Source organism: Leptonychotes weddellii, chromosome 10 (genome assembly GCF_054177405.1).
Source record: "Leptonychotes weddellii isolate Sample4059 chromosome 10, ASM5417740v2, whole genome shotgun sequence".
Lineage (NCBI taxonomy): Eukaryota > Metazoa > Chordata > Mammalia > Carnivora > Phocidae > Leptonychotes > Leptonychotes weddellii.
Window position 1 is genome coordinate 100,307,847 of NC_138378.1, and position 18,941 is coordinate 100,326,787.

General features: G+C 37.3%; 1 long non-coding RNA gene across 2 annotated transcripts in view; it reads left to right on the plus strand.

The window, feature by feature from the left end:
• Positions 1–18,941, plus strand: part of LOC145715958 (uncharacterized) — a 78,413-nt gene that overhangs the window by 17,128 nt on the left and 42,344 nt on the right. The window contains exon 2 of one of the 2 annotated variants that reach the window (XR_014138282.1): positions 16,248–16,358. This is a non-coding gene — a long non-coding RNA (uncharacterized LOC145715958). Of the gene's footprint in view, positions 1–15,784; positions 16,359–18,941 lie in introns of those variants that run through there. The other variant, XR_014138281.1, reaches the window with a different exon arrangement.

Below are 18,941 nucleotides of genomic sequence, written 5' to 3' on the forward strand. Positions count from 1 at the left end.
GTTAGCCTGGTGATGGGTATTGGAGAGGGCACGTTCTGCATGGAGCACTGGGTGTTATATGCAAACAATGAATCATGGAACACTACATCAAAAGCTAATGATGTAATGTATGGTGATTAACATAACATAATAAAAAATATTGAATGCTAAGAGCAACACAAAATGTTCTCTGTAATACAAAAATAAATATAAGTCATGGAAATATTGCATCATCTCATGAAAATCCATGTCAGAAACTGTCAAATGAGAAATCTTGAAGGTTCTCTTTAGATGGAATGATGAAAATGTAGCACTCATAGATGCTAGGTGAGATGGGACCTTACAGGTAGGTTTCTTTCTGATTGTTTAAAGCACAGATTCATTTTTTTGATGTCTTCAAGCAGTTATCAAAACTTCCCTTTGTACTACCCTAGAATTTAATAAAAATGTCTACCATAGATTTTGCCATGTTTAATTATATAAGTCTCTCCTAGAAGTTTTAAACATATAGTTCACAGTCAACTGTCCCCTCCCAAAACACTTGCAAATTGATGCAAAATTGTGCACTTGTGTATTTTTGTGAGATGATATTTTATAACTTTCTTTAGACTTTCAAAAGGATATGTAACTGTTTTTTGAGCATCTTTAAGACATTTGTTTTAAAGTGTTTGTCTAGTAGATCTGGAATCAGGCCTTCTTCAGGGATGGTTTCTATTGATTGACTTATTGATTTTCTTTGAATAGGCCACACTTTTCTGTTTCTTTGCATTTTGTTTCTTGTGATTTTGTTGTCATTGTTGAAAACTAGACATTTGACTCTAATAATGTGGTAACTCTGGAAATCAGATTCTTCCCCTTCCCCAGAGTTTGCTATTTTTTTTTTTTAATGTTGTTTTGGGGCACTTTTTGGCTTATGTTTTTTAATTGTTGTAGGTTGTGCTTGTGTGAGAGATCAGCCTGAGGTGTAAACTTAAAGTCTTTTCAGTTATTTTATGAGTCTGTGCCTTTCCTTGGGCATACGTAGTCACTTTCTATTTCTCCCTGTCTAGGCAGTTGTTTATGAATGTCCTAGTTTTTGATGTCTTGCTCTGAAAAGGGGAAAGAGAGAAAAATGAAAGGAGGGGGAAAAAAAGAGCAGAGGCCCTTTACCTCCCCTGGAAATCACTTTAGTCAGAAGATGAATGCCTTGCAACTCTGGCAGGGGGGTGCAACAAAACTGGCTGCTGGCCTCTTTGTCGGTACCTCTGTGATCAGTGGCGTCACTGGCATCAGAGCATAGATCTGATATTTGGAGGACAGGGTGCTTTTTTTTTTAAAGATTTTATTTATTCATTTGGGAGAGAGAGTGAGAGAGCACAAGGGGGGGACTAGCAGAGGGGGAGGGAGAATCAGGCTCCCCGCTGAGCAGGGAGCCCGATGCGGGGCTCCATCCCAGGACCCTGGGATCATGACCTGAGCTGAAGGCAGACGCTTAACCGACTGAGCCACCCAGGTGCCTCAGAGGACACGGTTCTTTTTGTCCACCCTGGCTTTCCACAGGCTTTCCACAGGCTGTGTGTGGGCTACTCCAGAGACATACACAGTTGTCTGCCATGTGGCTGGGAGTGGAGGATGGGTAGCTAATACTGTATAATAGGCTGAAACTGACCAAAATGAACTACAATTCATCATCCAAGCCTTCCTTTTGAAATTGCAAGCCTTCAATAGACTCCAGAGTTCCAAAATAGTTACATCAGGTAGATTCGGCCAGTGCAGCTCTTGTGTAGTGGGAGAGAGAGATTCCTGGTTCTTTCTACTCCACCATTTCCTTCAGTCCCACATCACACTTTGCTTCCAGTACCACACTTTCTTAATTATTGTAGCTTTTTACTAAATTTTGAAATCAGGCCATGCTAGCTTCCCAACTTTGTTCTTTTTTTCCCTCAAAGTTGCTTTGGCTATCCTATGTCATTTGTATTTCTATATGAATTTTGGTATCAGCTTGTCAATTTCTTTTTTCTTTTTTTTTTTTAAAGATTTTATTTATTTATTTGACAGAGAGAGACACAGCGAGAGAGGGAACACAAGCAGGGGGAGTGGGAGAGGGAGAAGCAGGCTTCCCGCCGAGCAGGGAGCCCGAGGTGGGGCTGGATCCCAGGACCCTGGGATCATGACCTGAGCTGAAGGCAGATGCTTAATGACAGCCACCCAGGCGCCCCTCAGCTTGTCAATTTCTACAAAAATTCCTGCTGGGAATTTGGGAAGATTTGACACCTTAACAATATTGAGTTGTCTAACCCAGAAACAGCATATGTCTCCATTTATTTGGATCTTCTTAATTTCTCTCAGCTATATTCTTTATTTTTTAGCATACAAGTCTTTCATATTTTTGGTCAGATTTATCTCTAAGTACTTCATATATCTTGATGGTATTATTGTTAAATTTTAATTTCAACTGTTTGTTGCTAGTGTATAGAAATAGTTTTTGTGTGTATTGCTCTTGTGTTCTGCAACCTTACTTAAACTCATTTATTAGTTCTAGTAGCTTTGTTGTAGATTCTATTAGATTTTCTACATAGATGATTACACTGTCTCAAATAAAGAAAGTTTTACTTCTTTCTTTCTAATCTGTATGCCTTTAATTTCTTTTTGTTGCTTGGTTCCACTGGCTAGAAACTCCAGTACCATGTTGCATAAAAGTTGTGAGAGCAGATGTCTTTGTCTTGTTCCTGAACTTAGGTGAATGCATTCAGGTTTTCATCATCAACCATGCTGTTAGCTGTAGGTTTTTTGGTAGATGCTCTTTATGAGGTGAGGAAGTTTCCTTCTTCATCCTAGTTTGCTAAGAGGTTTTTTTTTTTTTAATTTTATTATGTTATGTTAATCACCATACATTACATCATTAGTTTTTGATGTAGTGTTCCATGATTCGTTGTTTGTGCATAACACCCAGTGCTCCATGCAGAATGTGCCCTCCTCAATACCCACCACCGGGCTAACCCATCCCCCCACCCCCCTCTCCTCTAGAACCCTCAGTTTGTTTCTCAGAGTCCATAGACTCTCATGGTTCATCTCCCCCTCCTATTTCCCCCCCTTCATTTTTCCCTTCCTACTATCCTCTTTTTTTTTTAACATATAATGTAGAGTTTTTTGTTTGTTTGTTTCTTTTTTAACAGGAATGGATATTGCATTTTGTCAAAAGCTTTTTCTGAGTCTGTTAAGGTGATCATATGATTTGTCTTTTTTAGATTTGTTAGTATGGTGAATTGTTTTGGTGGATTTTTTGAATCAATTTCTTTTCTGGGGGAAGACCCACTTGGTCATGGTACATTACTATTTTTTTAATTGTTGGAGTGTAATTGCTAAATTTTGTTTAGAATTTTTGCATGTATATTTATGAGGGATATTGATATGTAGTTTTCTTTTCCTGTAATGTCTCTTTTTGGTATCAGGGTAATGCAGGCCTCATAGAATGAGTTTTGGGAAGTATTCTCTTATCCTCAATTTTCTGAAAGTTTGTGTAGAATTGTTATTGGCTTTCTTCCTAAATTTTACCATTGAGGCATCTATATCTAGAGATTTTTAGTTGGTAGGTTTTTAACTATAAATTCCATTTCTTTTTTTTTTTTTTTTTAAAGATTTTATTTATTTATTCATGAGAGACAGAGAGAGAGAGAGAGAGGCAGAGGGAGAAGCAGGCTCCCAAGGAGCAGGGAGCCCAATGCGGGACTCGATCCCAGGACGCTGGGATCATGACCTGAGCCGAAGGCAGACGCTTTAACCATCTGAGCCACCCAGGCGCCCTATAAATTCCATTTCTTTAATAGACATGACTCTCAGGTTATCTATTTCTTCATAAGTGAACTTTCATAAATTGACAAATAAAGAATTTTTCCATTTCACCTAAGTTGTAAATTTTTTTGACATAAAGTTGTTCATAATAGTTATTTTTTATCCTTTTAATTTTATGGAATCTGTGGTGATGTTACATCTTTCTTTTTGGTAATTAGCAATTGGCATGCTCTTTTTCTCCTTATTAGTGTAACTAGGGTTTGTCAATTTTATTGAACTTCTCAAAGAACCAGCTTTTGGTTTGGTTGATTTTATCTATTAGTTCTGTTTTCTATTTGTTTGATTTCTGCTTTGATCTTAATTATTTCATTACTTCTGATTGTTTAATTTGCTCTTATTTTCTGTTTTCTTTTCATGGAAGCTGAGGTCATTGATTTGTGAATCTCCTTTTTTCTACTATAGACATTTAATGCTATAATTTTCCCCCTAAGAACTGTGTTAGCAGCATCTCACAAATTCTTTTATGTTCAGCTTTAACTTTCATTTAGTTCAAAATACTTTATGTTTACCTATTTGATTTTTTTTGTGTGAATAAAGTTTTATTGGAACACAGTCACACCCATTTACCTATTTGAGTTTTTGCTTTGACTCTTGGGTTATTTATAATTGGCTTTTAGTTTTAAAATATTTGAGCATTTTCCAGATAACTTTCTGTTACTTATTTCTGTTTTGATTCCATATGGTCACAAAACATAATTTCGTATGACTTGAATTATTTTAAATATATTGAGACTAGTTTCATGGCTCCAAACATGGTCTTTCTCAGTAAATGTTGTGTTTATAATTTAATATAGTATGTATTTTGCTTTTTTGGGGTGGGTGCCCTATAAATATCAATCAGTTCAATTTGGTTGATAGTGTTGTTCAAATCTTCTGTATCCTTACTGGTTTTCTTTCAGCCTGTTTTTTTCAATTATTGAGAGATGGGTATTGAAATATTTGGCTATCATTGTGTATTTCTTTTTGCAATTTGTATATTTCTCTTTGCAATTCTTTCAGTTCTTACTTAACATATTTTAAAGTTCTGTTCTTAGGTATGTTTAGATTGCTTTGCCCTCTTGAAAAACTGACACCTTTATCATTAGGAAATGTCCTTCTTTATCTATGACAATATTCTTTAATTTAAAATCTGCTTTTTGTAGTATTAACATAGCCATTCCAACTTTCTTTTGACTTCTGTTAGTGTCGTTAGTCTGTTTCCATCTGTGACAGTTTTTTGTGTCAACTTAGCTAGGTGATGGTGCCCAGTTTTTGGTAAAACACTAGTCTAGATGTTGCTGTAAAGGTATTTTGTAGATATGATTAACATTTACAACCAGTTGACTTTAAAATATTTTTTGAAATTTTTAAAGTTTGTTTGTTTGTTTTTAAGTAATCTCTATGCCCAACATGGGGCCTGAACTCACAACCCCAAGATCAAGAGTCACATGCTTTTCCAACTAAGCCAGCCAGGCACCCCTCCAATCAGTTGACTTTAAGTAAAGATTACTCTCCATAATATGGTTAGCGCCTCAGCTAATCAATTGAAGACATTAAGAGCAAAACAGGTTTTCTGGAGAAGAAGGAATTCTGACACAAGACTGTAATAGAAATTCTGTCTGAGTTTCTGGCCTGCTGGCCTAGTCTGTGAATTTCCAACTCAAGACTGCAACATAAACTCTTACTTGAATTTCCAGCCTGCTGCTCTGCCCTATGGTTTCTAGACTTGCCATCCTTCATATACATGTGAGCCTGTTCCCCAAAATAAATATCTCTGTCTCTCTTTCTTTCTCTCTCTCTTTGGGTGATCTCTCGCTACCTAAATAGAAAAAGAGGGAAAATAGAACAAAGAACAAATAGGACAAAGAAAATAAATAGCAAAATGACAGACTTAAGCGTAACCATATCAATATTAACATTAAATGTAAATATTCTAAAAAAAACAATTAAAATATAGAGATTGCCAAATTGCATAAAAAAATCAAGACCCAATTATATTCTGCCTTTAGTAATGTACCTAAAATATAAAGACACAAATAGATTAAAAGTAAAAGGATGTTGTATCAGTCTGGGCTCTTCAGAAAAAATATAATCAATAGGATATCTTTCTCTTTGCCTATCAGACTTTAAAATGAACATTTCTACTGTATTACCTAATTTCTGTAGATATCCTTTATTAATTTAAGGTTTTAAAATGTATAATAAATGCACAATTTTGTTAAATGATTTTAAAAAAATCTGTTGAGATAATCACATAATGTTCTGCTTTGCATCTGTGTTTTGAGTAGTTAGTATATTGTTTTCTTTCTGGACTGTACTTATTCTGCATTGGTATAACAATTATCCTGGCTTCTTAGAAAGAGATGGGACACTCTCTCTTTTTATATGCTCTATAAATATTTCTGGGCTCAGTGGCTTATTTTAGCAGCAAATGTTTTTGTTTTTTTTAATGTGTTTTTATATGGTTATTTTGCTAACTTTTCAAAAAAGTGAAGAAAGATTTATTATATCTTTCTTTTAAACTTCTTTATTGAGATATAATTCAGATACCATAAAATCCACACATTTGAAGAATACAATGTAATGGTTTTAGTATATTCAGAGTTGTACAATATAGTGGGTTGAATGGTATCCCCCAAAAGATAGATCCACCCAGAACCTCAGAATCTGGTCTTATTTGGAGTAGGTGCCTCGGAACTGTAACTAGGGTGAGGATCTCAAGATGAGATCACTGTGGATTAGGGTGGGCCCTAAATCTGGTGATGAGCATCCTCATGAGAGCAGAAAAGAAAAGACACAGGGAAAGATGGGGCCAGCTTTGTGATGATAGGGGTAAAGAATGGAGTGATGCATCTACAAGCCAAGGAATGTCAAGGAAGGACAGAGCCATCAGAAAGTTGGAGAGAAGCATGGGACAGAGTCTCCTTCAGACTCCAGTAGGAACCAATGCTGCTGAGACCTTGATCTCAGACTTCTGGACTCCAGAGCTCTGATACAATTCACTTCTATTTTCCTTAAGATTTTATTTATGTATCTATCAGATGGAGAGAGAGAGTAACAAGCAGGGGGAGCGGCAGGCAGAGGGAGAAGCAGGCACCCTGCTAGGCAAGGAGCCTTGTGCGGGACTCAATCCCAGGACCCTGGGATCATGACCTGAGCCAAAGGCAGATGTTTAACCAACTGAGCCACACAGGCATCTCTCACTTATATTGTTTTAAGCCACCACATTTGTGGTAATTTGTTTTGGAAGCCCCGGGAAACTAATGCAGATTTTGGCACTGGGAAGCAGCAAACAATACCTAAACAAATACCTCACAAATACCTAAAACTGTGGGGTTGGCTTTGGAATAGAGTAATTAGCAGAAGGTAGAAGAATTTTTAGGTGCATGATAGAAAAAGCCTAGATTGGGGCACCTGGTTGGCTCAGTCATTGAGCATCTGCCTTAGGCTCAGGTCATGATCCCAGGGTTCCGGGATCGAGCCCCACATTGGGCTCCCTGCTCAGTGGGAAGCCTGCTTCTCCATCTCCCACTCCCCCTGCTTGTGTTCCCTTCTCACTGTGTCTCTCTCTGTCAAATAAATAAATAAAATCTTAAAAAAAAGAAAGAAAGAAAGAGAAAGCCTAGATTACCAAGATGTGAATGTTAACGGTGATTCTATTGAGAGTTCAGAAGAAAGTGAAGAGCATGGTAGAGAAAGTTTCTTTCATCTCAGGAGTACATATATCGTCATGAAAAGAATGCTAGTAGAAATATGAATGTTAAGGTGCTTCTGGTGACATCTCAAAAGAAAATGAGGAGCATGTTACTGGAAGCTGGAGGAAAAGCAGTCTTTATTATAAAGTGGCAGAAGACTTGGCTGAATTGTGTTCTACTCTTGGGTTGAAGTCAGAACTTATAAGCAATGAATGTAGATATTTAACTAAGGAGATTTTAGCAAAGGAAGGTGAAGCCTTGTTTCTTCTTGCTGCTTATAGTAAAATGTGAGAGGAATGAAATAAACTGAAGAGAGATTTGTTAAACAAAGTGGAACCAGCACTTGATGATTTGAAGTGTTCTTGGCCTATCTGGATTGCAAAGGATGCTAAAATTAGGAAGCTTATTATTGGAAAAGCATGCTCTAGAGAGAAGTCCAAGGGTATGACTGGTCAACATTTTGTTGAAGAGGTTAAGTGTGTGATTCATGTAAACCATCAGCTATCCCAGCAGAAATTAGGAATACAGGGGCGCCTGGGTGGCTCAGTTGGTTAAGCGACTGCCTTCGGCTCAGGTCATGATCCCAGGGTCCTGGGATCGAGTCCCACATCGGGCTCCCGGCTCAGTGGGGAGCCTGCTTCTCCCTCTGACCCTCTCCTCTCTCATGCTGTTTCTCTCTCGCTCGCTCTCCAATAAATAAATAAATAAAATCTTAAAAAAAAAAAAAAGAAATTAGGAATACAAATGAGCTTATCCAGGAAGGATCTGTAGAGACCCACTTATCTAATGATGTGAATCCCCATGACATACACAGGAAGCCTACAAGGCTTTTGAGAATATTGTCCTATTCTCAAAGCTGCTACTATGAGTCCACAGGCTTAAAAAGGCTGAATTGTGGGCCTAGACACTCAGTTATTGATTTGAAGTCTTCTTTTTCAATATAGGTATTTGTAGCTATACATTTCCCTCTGAGCACTGCCTTAGCTGCATCTCATAACTGTTGGTAACTTGCCTTTTTAAATTTTTCATTCATCTCAAGGTATTTTCTAATTTCCCTTGTGATATTTTCTTTGCTTTTTGGTTATTTTCAAGGTTGTTATTTTATTATTTTATTATTTTTATTTTTAAAGATTTTATTTATTTATTTGACAGAGAGATACACAGCGGGAGAGGGAACACAAGCAGGGGGAGTGGGAGAGGGAGAAGCAGGCTTCCCGCTCAGCAGAGAGCCTAATGTGGGGCTCGATCCCAGGACCCTGGGACCATGATCTGAGCTGAAGGCAGACGCTTAACCATCTGAGCCACCCAGGTGCCCCTCAAGTTTGTTATTTTAATTTCCACACTATTTGTCAGTTTTCCAAATGTTGTTATGTGTTGATTTCTAATTTAATGCCATTGTGGTCAGGGAACATACTTTGGATAATTTCAAACTTTGAGGCTTGTCTTGTGACATACATATGTTTTACTCTAGAGGATATTTTATGTGCACTGGGGAAAATGTACATTCTGCTGTTGTTGAGAGGAGTGTTCTATAGATGTCTGTTATGTGTAGTTGGCTTATAGTGTTGTTTGAGTCTTCTATTTTCTTGTTGATCTTCTGACTAGTTGGACATATCCTGCCTGTCTTTGTTTACCTGTGGCCTTGGGCCACACTAGATAGTTTATACTGAAAATATGATTTATGGTGGGTGCCTCAGGCCAAGTAGTATCAGTTGACATCTGAAGGGGCTGAAGACTGAGTAACTAAGGTCAGCCACATTACCTTTGCTGATTTCAATCTCTATCTTTTAGCTTTAACAAACTGTAATCATGAGTATAAAAGTCTACAATTAAGTTCCAATGAACATGAACAAAGTACTAAACACATAAGAAAACCAGTCATTGTGGATGAGGGTCAGCAAAAACAACAAAATGTGAAGCTATACCAACAGATATGGAAATCATTGGATGTAGACTATAAAAAAGAGGAGTGTTTAATACCTTTAAGTAAATGAAAGAGGACTTTAAAATATTAATAAGGAAAGAGACTATCAAGAAATGACCAGGCAGATTTGAAGAGGAATCAAAGTACATTTTTTCTTTAAATAAGAAGATGCAATTTAAATAGAACATAAAATATAATGTTAAAAAGATTTAATAAAAATATAAAGAATTACTATGAATTCAATCAATCTAACAGCATAAAAGCAAATTCTAGACGAAATAAGAAAATAATGTAATCATTGAAATTTGGTGGTGGAAAAAAGGAAGGGGATATATAGAAAGTGAAAGGAAGTAGAATTGGGGTGATACTAAAAATGTTATTTATGAACCAGTATGGCATGGGCACCAACCAATCACAATGGACATTGGCCATTGTAGAAGTAGGATCCTGAGGGTCATCTGCTGTGCCAGAGATTGGTGTTTTGTTGCATGAGGAGGTTTGGGAGTTCCAGAAGAGTGGCAGGGAAGACACTTTGATTTTTGTTTTGTTTTGTTTTTTAAATTTAAATTATCATTTTATTTACTTAAGTTTCAAGTTCAAAAATTTCCTTAAACTTTTTAAAAATATTTTATTTATTTATTTATTTATTTGAGAGAGAGCATGTGCATGAGTGGGGGGAGGGGTAGAGGCAGAGAGAGAATCCCAAGCAGACTCTTGCTGAATGTGGAACCCAATGAGGGGCTTGATCCCATGACCCTAAGATCATGACCTGAGCCAAAACCAAGAGTTGGACACTTAACCGATTAAGCCACCCAGTAGCCCCCAAAAATCTCCTGAAACTGTTAAACTCACTTCACATAGCTTATTACTCTTCTTTTATCATTCTTTCTTTTTTTAACAATCACTTTTTAAAAATTTTATTTCATTATTATTTTTTTCATCCTTGTAAATGTACTCGTTAATCCCCATCACCTATTTCACCCATCCTCCCTACCCACCTCCTCTGGTAATCATCAGTTTGCTTTCTATAGTTAAGAGTCTATTTCTGGGTTTGTCTCTCTCTCTTTTTTTCTTTGCTTGTTTATTTTGTTTCTTAAATTCCACATGAGTGAGATCATATGTCTTTCTCTGACTGGCTTATTTCACTTAGCATTATACATTCTAGTCCTATCCATGTTGTTGCAAATGGCAAGATTTCATTCTTTTTTATCACTGGATAATATTCCATCATATATATATATATTATATATATATATTATATATATATATAATATACATAAAAGTGCCACATTTTCTTTATCCATTCATCTATTGATGAACACTTGGACTCTTTCCACAATTTGGCTATTATAAATAATGCTGCTAAACATAGGGGTGCACATATCCCTTCAAATTAGTGTTTTTGTATTTTTGGATAAATGCCTAGTAGTGTTATTTTTAATTTTTTGAGAAATCTCCATGCTGTCTTTCACAGTGGCTTTACCAGTTTGCACTTCCACCAAAAGAGGGTTCCTTTTTCCTCACATCCTCAGCAACACTTGTTGTTTTTTGTGTTGTTAATATTAGTCTTTCTGACAAGTGTGAGGTGATAGTTCATTGTAGTTTTGATTTACATTTCCCTGATGATCAATGATGTTGAGCATCTTTTCTTGTGTCTGTTGGCCGTCTGTATTTCTTCTTTGGAAAAATGGGTGTTCAGATACCCTGTCCCTTTTTAGTCAGACTGTTTCTTTTTCTTTTTTTTTTTTTTGCTATTGAGTCATATGAGTTCTTTTTTTAAAATTTTTATTTTATTTTATTATGTTATGTTAGACACCATACAATACATCATTAGTTTTTGATGTAGTGATCCATGATTCATTGTTTTCATATAACACCCAGAGTTATATGAGTTCTTTAAATATTTTGGATACTAGCCCCTTATCAGATATATGATTTGCAAACTCCCATTCAATAGGTTGTTTTTTTATTTTGTTGATTTATTTGGAATCTTGAAGCTAGGAAACCAAAGCCAATAAACTCCACCAGATTTTACTTCGAATATCTATAAATTTGCATAAATTCCTCTTTTTTTTTTTTTTAGGTCTCCCAAATAGCCTAAGTCTCTTGGCCTTATTTCTGCCTTGTAAAAAATAATCAGAACAGCATTCCTTTAATTTAAGAGACTTCATTATCCAATTTATTAATACCCTTGGGAGATAGAAAAACATTATACATTCACAGACAGAGGTAAAGCCTTTCCAATTACAGACATACAGACATACAAATTGCTTAAAACTCCAATCCTATAATTTCAAGCACAGTTCAAGAATTGAAAGAGAAACACCAAAACATTGTGGTCTAGATAGCAAACAGCTGTTTTCCTTCCCAGTGAGCATGAAAAAATAAACAAATAAAAACAAACAAACAACAACCAAATTCTCTGTCTTCTTTCACTCGATGAAAAAAAATGGTCTTTGTTAATAGAATCTATTAACCCAATTTTGGAGATCACCAAATGGTCATACATTCAAATGAAATTACCAGCTTTTGCTGACACCAAGAAGGAATAATTTCTCAGCCACAAATTCAACATACACACACATATATGCAATTAGTAGAAAGAGAAAATGCTAACTAGAGAAATGGAGAGTCAATGAAGTTCAACTTTTATTGTTGCTTGGCATTCACCTCTGGGAGCAAAGAGAATACGTGCCTAGGCTTAAGCTACTTACTGGGTACACTTCCTAATAATACAGTTTACTTAGTTCTGTCAGGTAAATTCTCTGGGCATCTTGGTGGAAGACCTTCAGAAAGATAATTTTCAAAAAGGTAAAATCATGATTCCAATACAAATGTAAAATGAACGTGTGTCAAGATTTTATTAAGCCCATTTATTAATGAGGGAGCCAGTAAGCTATCACAACCAGTTCCTTCTTCCCAATAATGAACAAAAAATCCCCCCAAATTCAGACTGGGGTCTCCCTGGTCTGCCTGAAGTCATTTATACCCAAATTTGAACTAATCATTATGGCTAGGAAATGGAATGCTTTGATTGTTCATGAGTTGGGTCTATGCCCACACATGGACTGAGAATGGGGGAGGTGTGGTTCCCCAACAAAAAATGGGGCATTGTTATTGACAATAGGAAGGAAGATGGATGCTGGGCACACAAAACAACAACCATCCACTCTGTCAGTATTTGGCTGGGTAAGAGAGTAGAAAGGCTGGAGATTGGAAACCTAATTTTTTACTATCATATTGTAGGCCATCTAAAAATGGAGAGTCTGATAAGAGAGATATTATAGATCTTGGTTTGGCCAAACTTGGCAAAAGGACTAATATTGGAGGAAAAATGTCAATGTCTTCTAGCCTGTGGGTCTGGGATGATTATGGGAGTCATAATAAAAATGTACAACACAAAGGAAGAGCAGATGTGGGGGATAAGATGATGAATGCAGTCTAAACATTTAAAATGTGTTGGGACATGGGTGTATTTCCAGGCTTAGTCAAAGAAGCTAACAGAGCAGAAAAAAGTGAGATAAAAAAGAAATTGTTGGAGGGGCTTCTGGGTGGCTCAGCCAGTTAAGCACCCGACTCTTGATTTTGACTTAGGTCACGAGATGGAGCCCCGCATCAGCTCTGTGCTCAATGCAGAGTCTGTTTGGGATTCTCTCTCTCCTTCTTCCTCTGCTCCTTTCCCAGCCAGTGTTCTCTCTCTCTCTCTCAAATTAAAAAAAAGTAAATAAATAAAAAGAATCTTAAAAAAAAAAGAAAAGAAATTTTTGGAGCAAGAGGTCAGCAGAGATGGAATTAACTGGAAGAGTTGGTATTGCAAATGGGTTGATATGATATTCCTTTAGAAGCAAAAGGGAAAGGTCAGAGGATAGCTAAAGATCTGGAAACATTTTGAAATGGGAGGCAGAGAAATTGCAGAAGTTTATGTGGGATGACTCCAAATTCCTTAGAGGAGGAGGAAGAGACAGAGGTGGATTTACCATGAACCTAATGATGCCTAAAGCTCTGGAACCCTTATTTTCATGGACCTCTCCCATTTCTAGCGATGTGTTCATATGTTTTTATAGAATTTGCAAAACTAAGATATTTAAACTGCAGTTGGTTTAGATTGATGTTTCTTTCCACTTCAGCTTCTTCTTTGTCACACCTTGCCCTCATCTGGATTGGCAATGGAATGGCAAAAGCATTTTTGGGATCTGGTTAATGGAAGTTGAGTTGGGGCTATGTTAAATTTGGGTTTAGTGGGATATATTTGTTTTGTTCTCAGTTACTTCTGTGTATAGTTAAGCAATTTCTAGCAATCTTGGTATAGGAATAGCTTCCGGAATACTCTGTCAACCATTGAATTAACTTAATCTGGCATCATAACATGTAGGTACAGGACCAAAGATCATAGGCCAACATGAACATTTTCTATGGTGCTTGCCATCAGGAGTATGTGGATGGTGGAAGAGAAACAAACTTTGAAAAATATGGAGTCAGAAGCTAATCTGTAGGAGTTTCTTCCATATCTTATAGGTTATATCTGAAAGAAAATTAACAGAGGTTTTTCCTAAATTTGACAACGATCCTAAAAATTTGTGTGACATAAACAATAACAGAATTAGGAAATTGAAAGAAACTTTTAAAAATATCAATTAAAACCCTCCAGAAATTTATCAACCATGCTAAGGGAAAGACTGAATTATCTTTTTGTTCTCTCTGTAGAAAATAATATTATAAAGACATTATTATATGAAGAGATGATCAAAGAGTATGCAGGCAAAAAATTGTAAGAAAAAGTATTATAGAGGTGTGTCAGGCAATTAATTACTAAAAACATTGTGTAATGTTTCTATATATTATGACATTGTGGTATTTTCCACTTTTAAAACATTTGTGCTCTGTGTTATTTCTTATGAACACAAAATATTGTATTCACAGTTTTGTATTCTTTTCCTTAAAGAATTCCTCTCCCTAAGTTGTGTAAGCTTTAGGTCATGTGTGCATTTGGAGGTGGGGTGTGGGAGAATGCCATGCGAGTTTCTATTTGAGGGCTTAAAGAGAGTGGAAAAAAGTCTGGAGTGAAGACTGTACAGCTGGGCTGGCGAGTCAACCGAGGAAGAGAGATGAAGGGGCAGGAGAGCTGCCCTGGAGGTCTAGCTGTGGCTGGATAGAGTATCTTTGTGATATGAAGAACACCAGATGATCCCTTGTAAAACAGCATGGTGCCATTATAGATTTTGAGTGGGCAGTGTAGATCAATGTCAGATTAAGATTTTAAAAATGGATCTGACAGCTGATAAAAGGACTATAACTAGCTCCTCTGGCAGAATTTCATGCATCCTTTGATAACTCATTAACATGTCATCCTGAGATGATCTCACCTTTCACTGGGCTTTTGCCTTATCCATTACTGCTTTATCTCTTGTTGACACACCTGCACTTACAATGTTGGGATTCAGTTTATGAGTCATTTGCTGTTGTTCCACTGATGCATAGACTCCTCCATGGGGATAGGTCTCTTTTCTCTCTTGGGATGTTTTGGACCAGACACATTATCTGATCTCAATTAGTGTTCTAGAAGCATTCTTGACAGCTAGGGCCGCTTCTTTCTGCTGGGGCAAATGTTTGGGACCCAATCTGAAGTGTTGATGCTGGTGAGTAGAGAGGAAACACCATTTTGCCTCTAACAGTCCTTCCCAAAGTCTAGGAAACTAACCCAGTGGGTGGCCCAGTGGGTAAGTCTTTGAAATGCAAAGGAGAGGTATTGCTTCAACAATGCACCAAATGGAGACTAATGATTGAACTTGTAGTCCATCGGATTACTAATATAGCTCTTGATAAGGTTCCAGGAGAGCTTCTACAAATGTTGCTTCATTTGATTGAGCTCCCATTCTGCTTCTGTTTATAATATCTTACTGTTTTCTTTACCAGAGAGTTCAGAACATACGTTTCTCTCCACAGTAAACACAGGACCACGAAAAATTGACAGAAAAGGAGAGTGGAGAAAGTGGATTAGATAGATACGGGATGAAGTAATAAAAGTGTAGTTAAGATTTGTTCAGTGGTTAATGTGTGCCAGACATTGTGATAGCTTGCATATACAATACCTATCTATCTATCTATTGATCAATCTATCATCTACTCTTATCTATTCATCTATATCTATCTATATTTATCTATCTATCTTCATCTCCACTTAGTTTTCACAGTAGCATATGAGACAGATACTCTTACTATCTCCCTTTTACATGTGAGATAACTGCGTCTTAGAGAAACTTAGTAACCTGCCAAGGTCACACAGTAAGAAAGTGTCCAAGCCAGGATGCAGACCCAAGTATGACTGACTCCAGATCCCATTCTCTTTTTTTTTTTTTAAAGATTTTATTTATTTATTTGAGAGAGAGAGAATGACAGAGAGCATGAGAGGGAGGAGGGTCAGAGGGAGAAGCAGACTCCCCGCCGAGCAGGGAGCCCGATGCGGGACTCGATCCAGGGACTCCAGGATCATGACCTGAGCCGAAGGCAGTCACTTAACCAACTGAGCCACCCAGGTGCCCTGAGATCCCATTCTCTTTTACCCCCATGAGAGGCTGAGAGGTTGGTAGATGGAGATGAGCTTGGGTGGGTGTAGATAGGGCACAGTAGTAGGTACGAAAGAGAATATCATGGGGCAGAAAACCTGGTATCAACTTTTGGTGACAATTTGAAACTATATTGCAAGTAATTTGTGCTACTAATTATTTGTTATTACTAATAATGCAATGTTTGTGAATGACTTACATGAAGATAAATTAGAGCAGATTTTACTATCACTCTTAATATTACTCTTACTTGGATTCTGCTATGTTCACTTTAAGTTAGAAAGAAAGCACTGGATTTACAGATGGGTGTTCCTTTAAAGGACTGGAGTTCCAGATGAAGTGATCCAAGAGGTACATTGACTATCATGGAATTTAAGTGGAAACCAGGTAAGAACCACCAGAGTGAAGATGCCGTGTGCAGAAGGATGTTGCAACTCTTGTGCATATGCTCTCAAATCTCCTTTCCATTGGGTTCCAGACTCTTTAATAGAGGTGGGAGTTGTTTATATCTGGGAGCAAAACTCTATGCAGAAAGTAGTTTGACCCATGCACAGGGCAGGAACCAAAGTAGACACAGAGGTCAGAAGCAACCAGGTTGAAGCTGCTACCTACTATGCTGTATGACTCTGAGCAAGTCACTTTGCTTTCCCCAGCTTTAGTTCCCTTTTCTTAGTGCGGGTAATGGGTGGTATACTTGATTCACAGGCTCGTTGCAAGAACCAGAGGAGATTTTGACCTCTAGCTGTGATTGCTCTTTGAAAATCTGGTAGCAAGCAAGACCTTTAATTTCAGTGGGCTAAGGTCCCTGGAAAATGGCATCCTGATAACATGTTGGAATGCCCTTAACTCACAAGTCTCTTCCTTCATCCCTCCCACACACTGACACACACACTCTCAGGGACCCCTCCACCCAAGCCTCTGCTTCCCAAATGCTTGAACACACCACTTTCCCAACAAAAACTATTAGGAATATTTTAGAGGAGTTGAAGTCCCTGACAGGGCTGGGCCCCAATTTTGGTAACATGCTGATAGGATGTTTGAGAATTAGTTCTGAAAGTCATTACTTTCCCCCTAAATGGAATTTTTCCTGGGAGGCCATAAAAATGGAAAGATTAAAATTTTTTACTAGGTTGATCAGTAAACCTGATCCTCTGGCTTGATACATCACAAACAAGAAAATAATAAAAGGCATTTAAACAGAGGCTTTTTGCCAGGGGTCTTCTCAACACATTGTAAAACATTAGGACATGACAAGTAAGAGACTGGGATCAGCTGTGCCCCGTAAACTAGCACTCATTCACAGCCTGTGCATTCAGGGCAGGAGAAAACTTGAAGGGCATGGGGGGTTGCATAATCAGGCCTTGTGAGCCAGCAAGAGCGCACTCTGGGCTGGGCTTCTGCCCTGAGCCTTGTTGGCTGTTCTAGTGTCCTCTACCAAGGAAAATCGGAGTCTAGCTTGCTCATGGCTGCTCTGACCAGCAGCTTCAGGCTCATCTGTTCCTAATACTGAGGACATCCAAAATGCTGGGCATGACATCTTACCCGGTGCCTACAGCCCTTTAAATTCAGTCTGTAAGAAGACTGAAAGAATGATGTTATCAATAAAAATGGAGATTTCCTTTGGAGGAAGTTGGAAAGTTCAGACTGTGATAATATTTCATACGTCATTCAGTTTACATTTGTTGGCTCTTTTTCATGGTCCATCCCATGTAACTGGATGAGAGCTAGGATAGAAAGGGATGCTTTCTCTCACCCCCACTCAACACTGTTTTGCCCATATTTTATCATAGCATTTACCATTGATGTGGCTTTCCATCTAGACTATAAATCTATTGAGTGCTTGATGTGTTAGGCTTCAATGAATGTTTGCCTTTATATTCTCCACCTGACCAGGCTGATGAATTCCTCTAGATTTAAAAACCATCTTCTCATTGATAAAATTTTATCCTAGATTATATGATCTCTCCTTAGCAGTTATCTACTTGATACATTCATGAATTTCTCATAGAAATTTCAAAGTCAAAATGTAAAAAATGCCAACAGAAGTTTATTCCCCACCAACCTGCCCTTCGTGACACCCACCCTCAAGTTTTTTCTTATCTCAGTGAGTGACACCACATCTACTCACTTATTCAAACTGGAAACGGGGAAGTCACCTGTGGTTCTTTCCTTTCTCTGACTCAGACATTCAATTTGCCATCAAGGCCATGTCCCAGATGTGTCTCAAATTCTTCTACTTTGCTTCATTATTTTAGTCTGAGTCACCATCACCTCTTATCTGGATACAAGAGGCTCCTGAATGGTCTTCTTGTTTGTATTCTTATTCCCACTAACCCATCCTCCCATTCTCTACGCAATATTCTTTTTTTTTTTGTTTTGTTTTCACACTCTTATCTACTTCTCATCTTCCTTTGTTAGTTTTAAGCAAATCTCAGACACCTTAATTTTCATCCATAAACATTATAGATCTATGTACATATATGCGTATGTGGGTATAGTGTAATATATATATGCACACATATTCCTTTTCGGTAAACTTAACCACAATAGTATTATTTACTTAAAAATGTAATAATACTTAAAAATACCATCAGTTACTTTTGAGCCACTATTCAAATTTTCAACTATATCACAAATTTCATAGTTTTAACAGTTTTTAAAATATCAGAATCCCAATAAGATCTATGCATTGTGATTCTTTGATATGTCTCATAAATCTATTTTAATCTCTAGGTCCACCAATCCTCTTTTTTTCCCCTGTAATTTATTTGGTAAAGAAATCAAGTTGTTTCTCATGACTGTCTCGCAGTCTGGATTTTTCTTATTGCATCTTTTTTTTTTTATTCTTATGTTAATCCCCATACATTACATCATTAGTTTTAGATGAAGTGTTCCATGATTCATTGTTTGTGCATAACACCCAGTGCTCCATGCAGAATGTGCCCTCCTCAATACCCACCACCAGGCTAA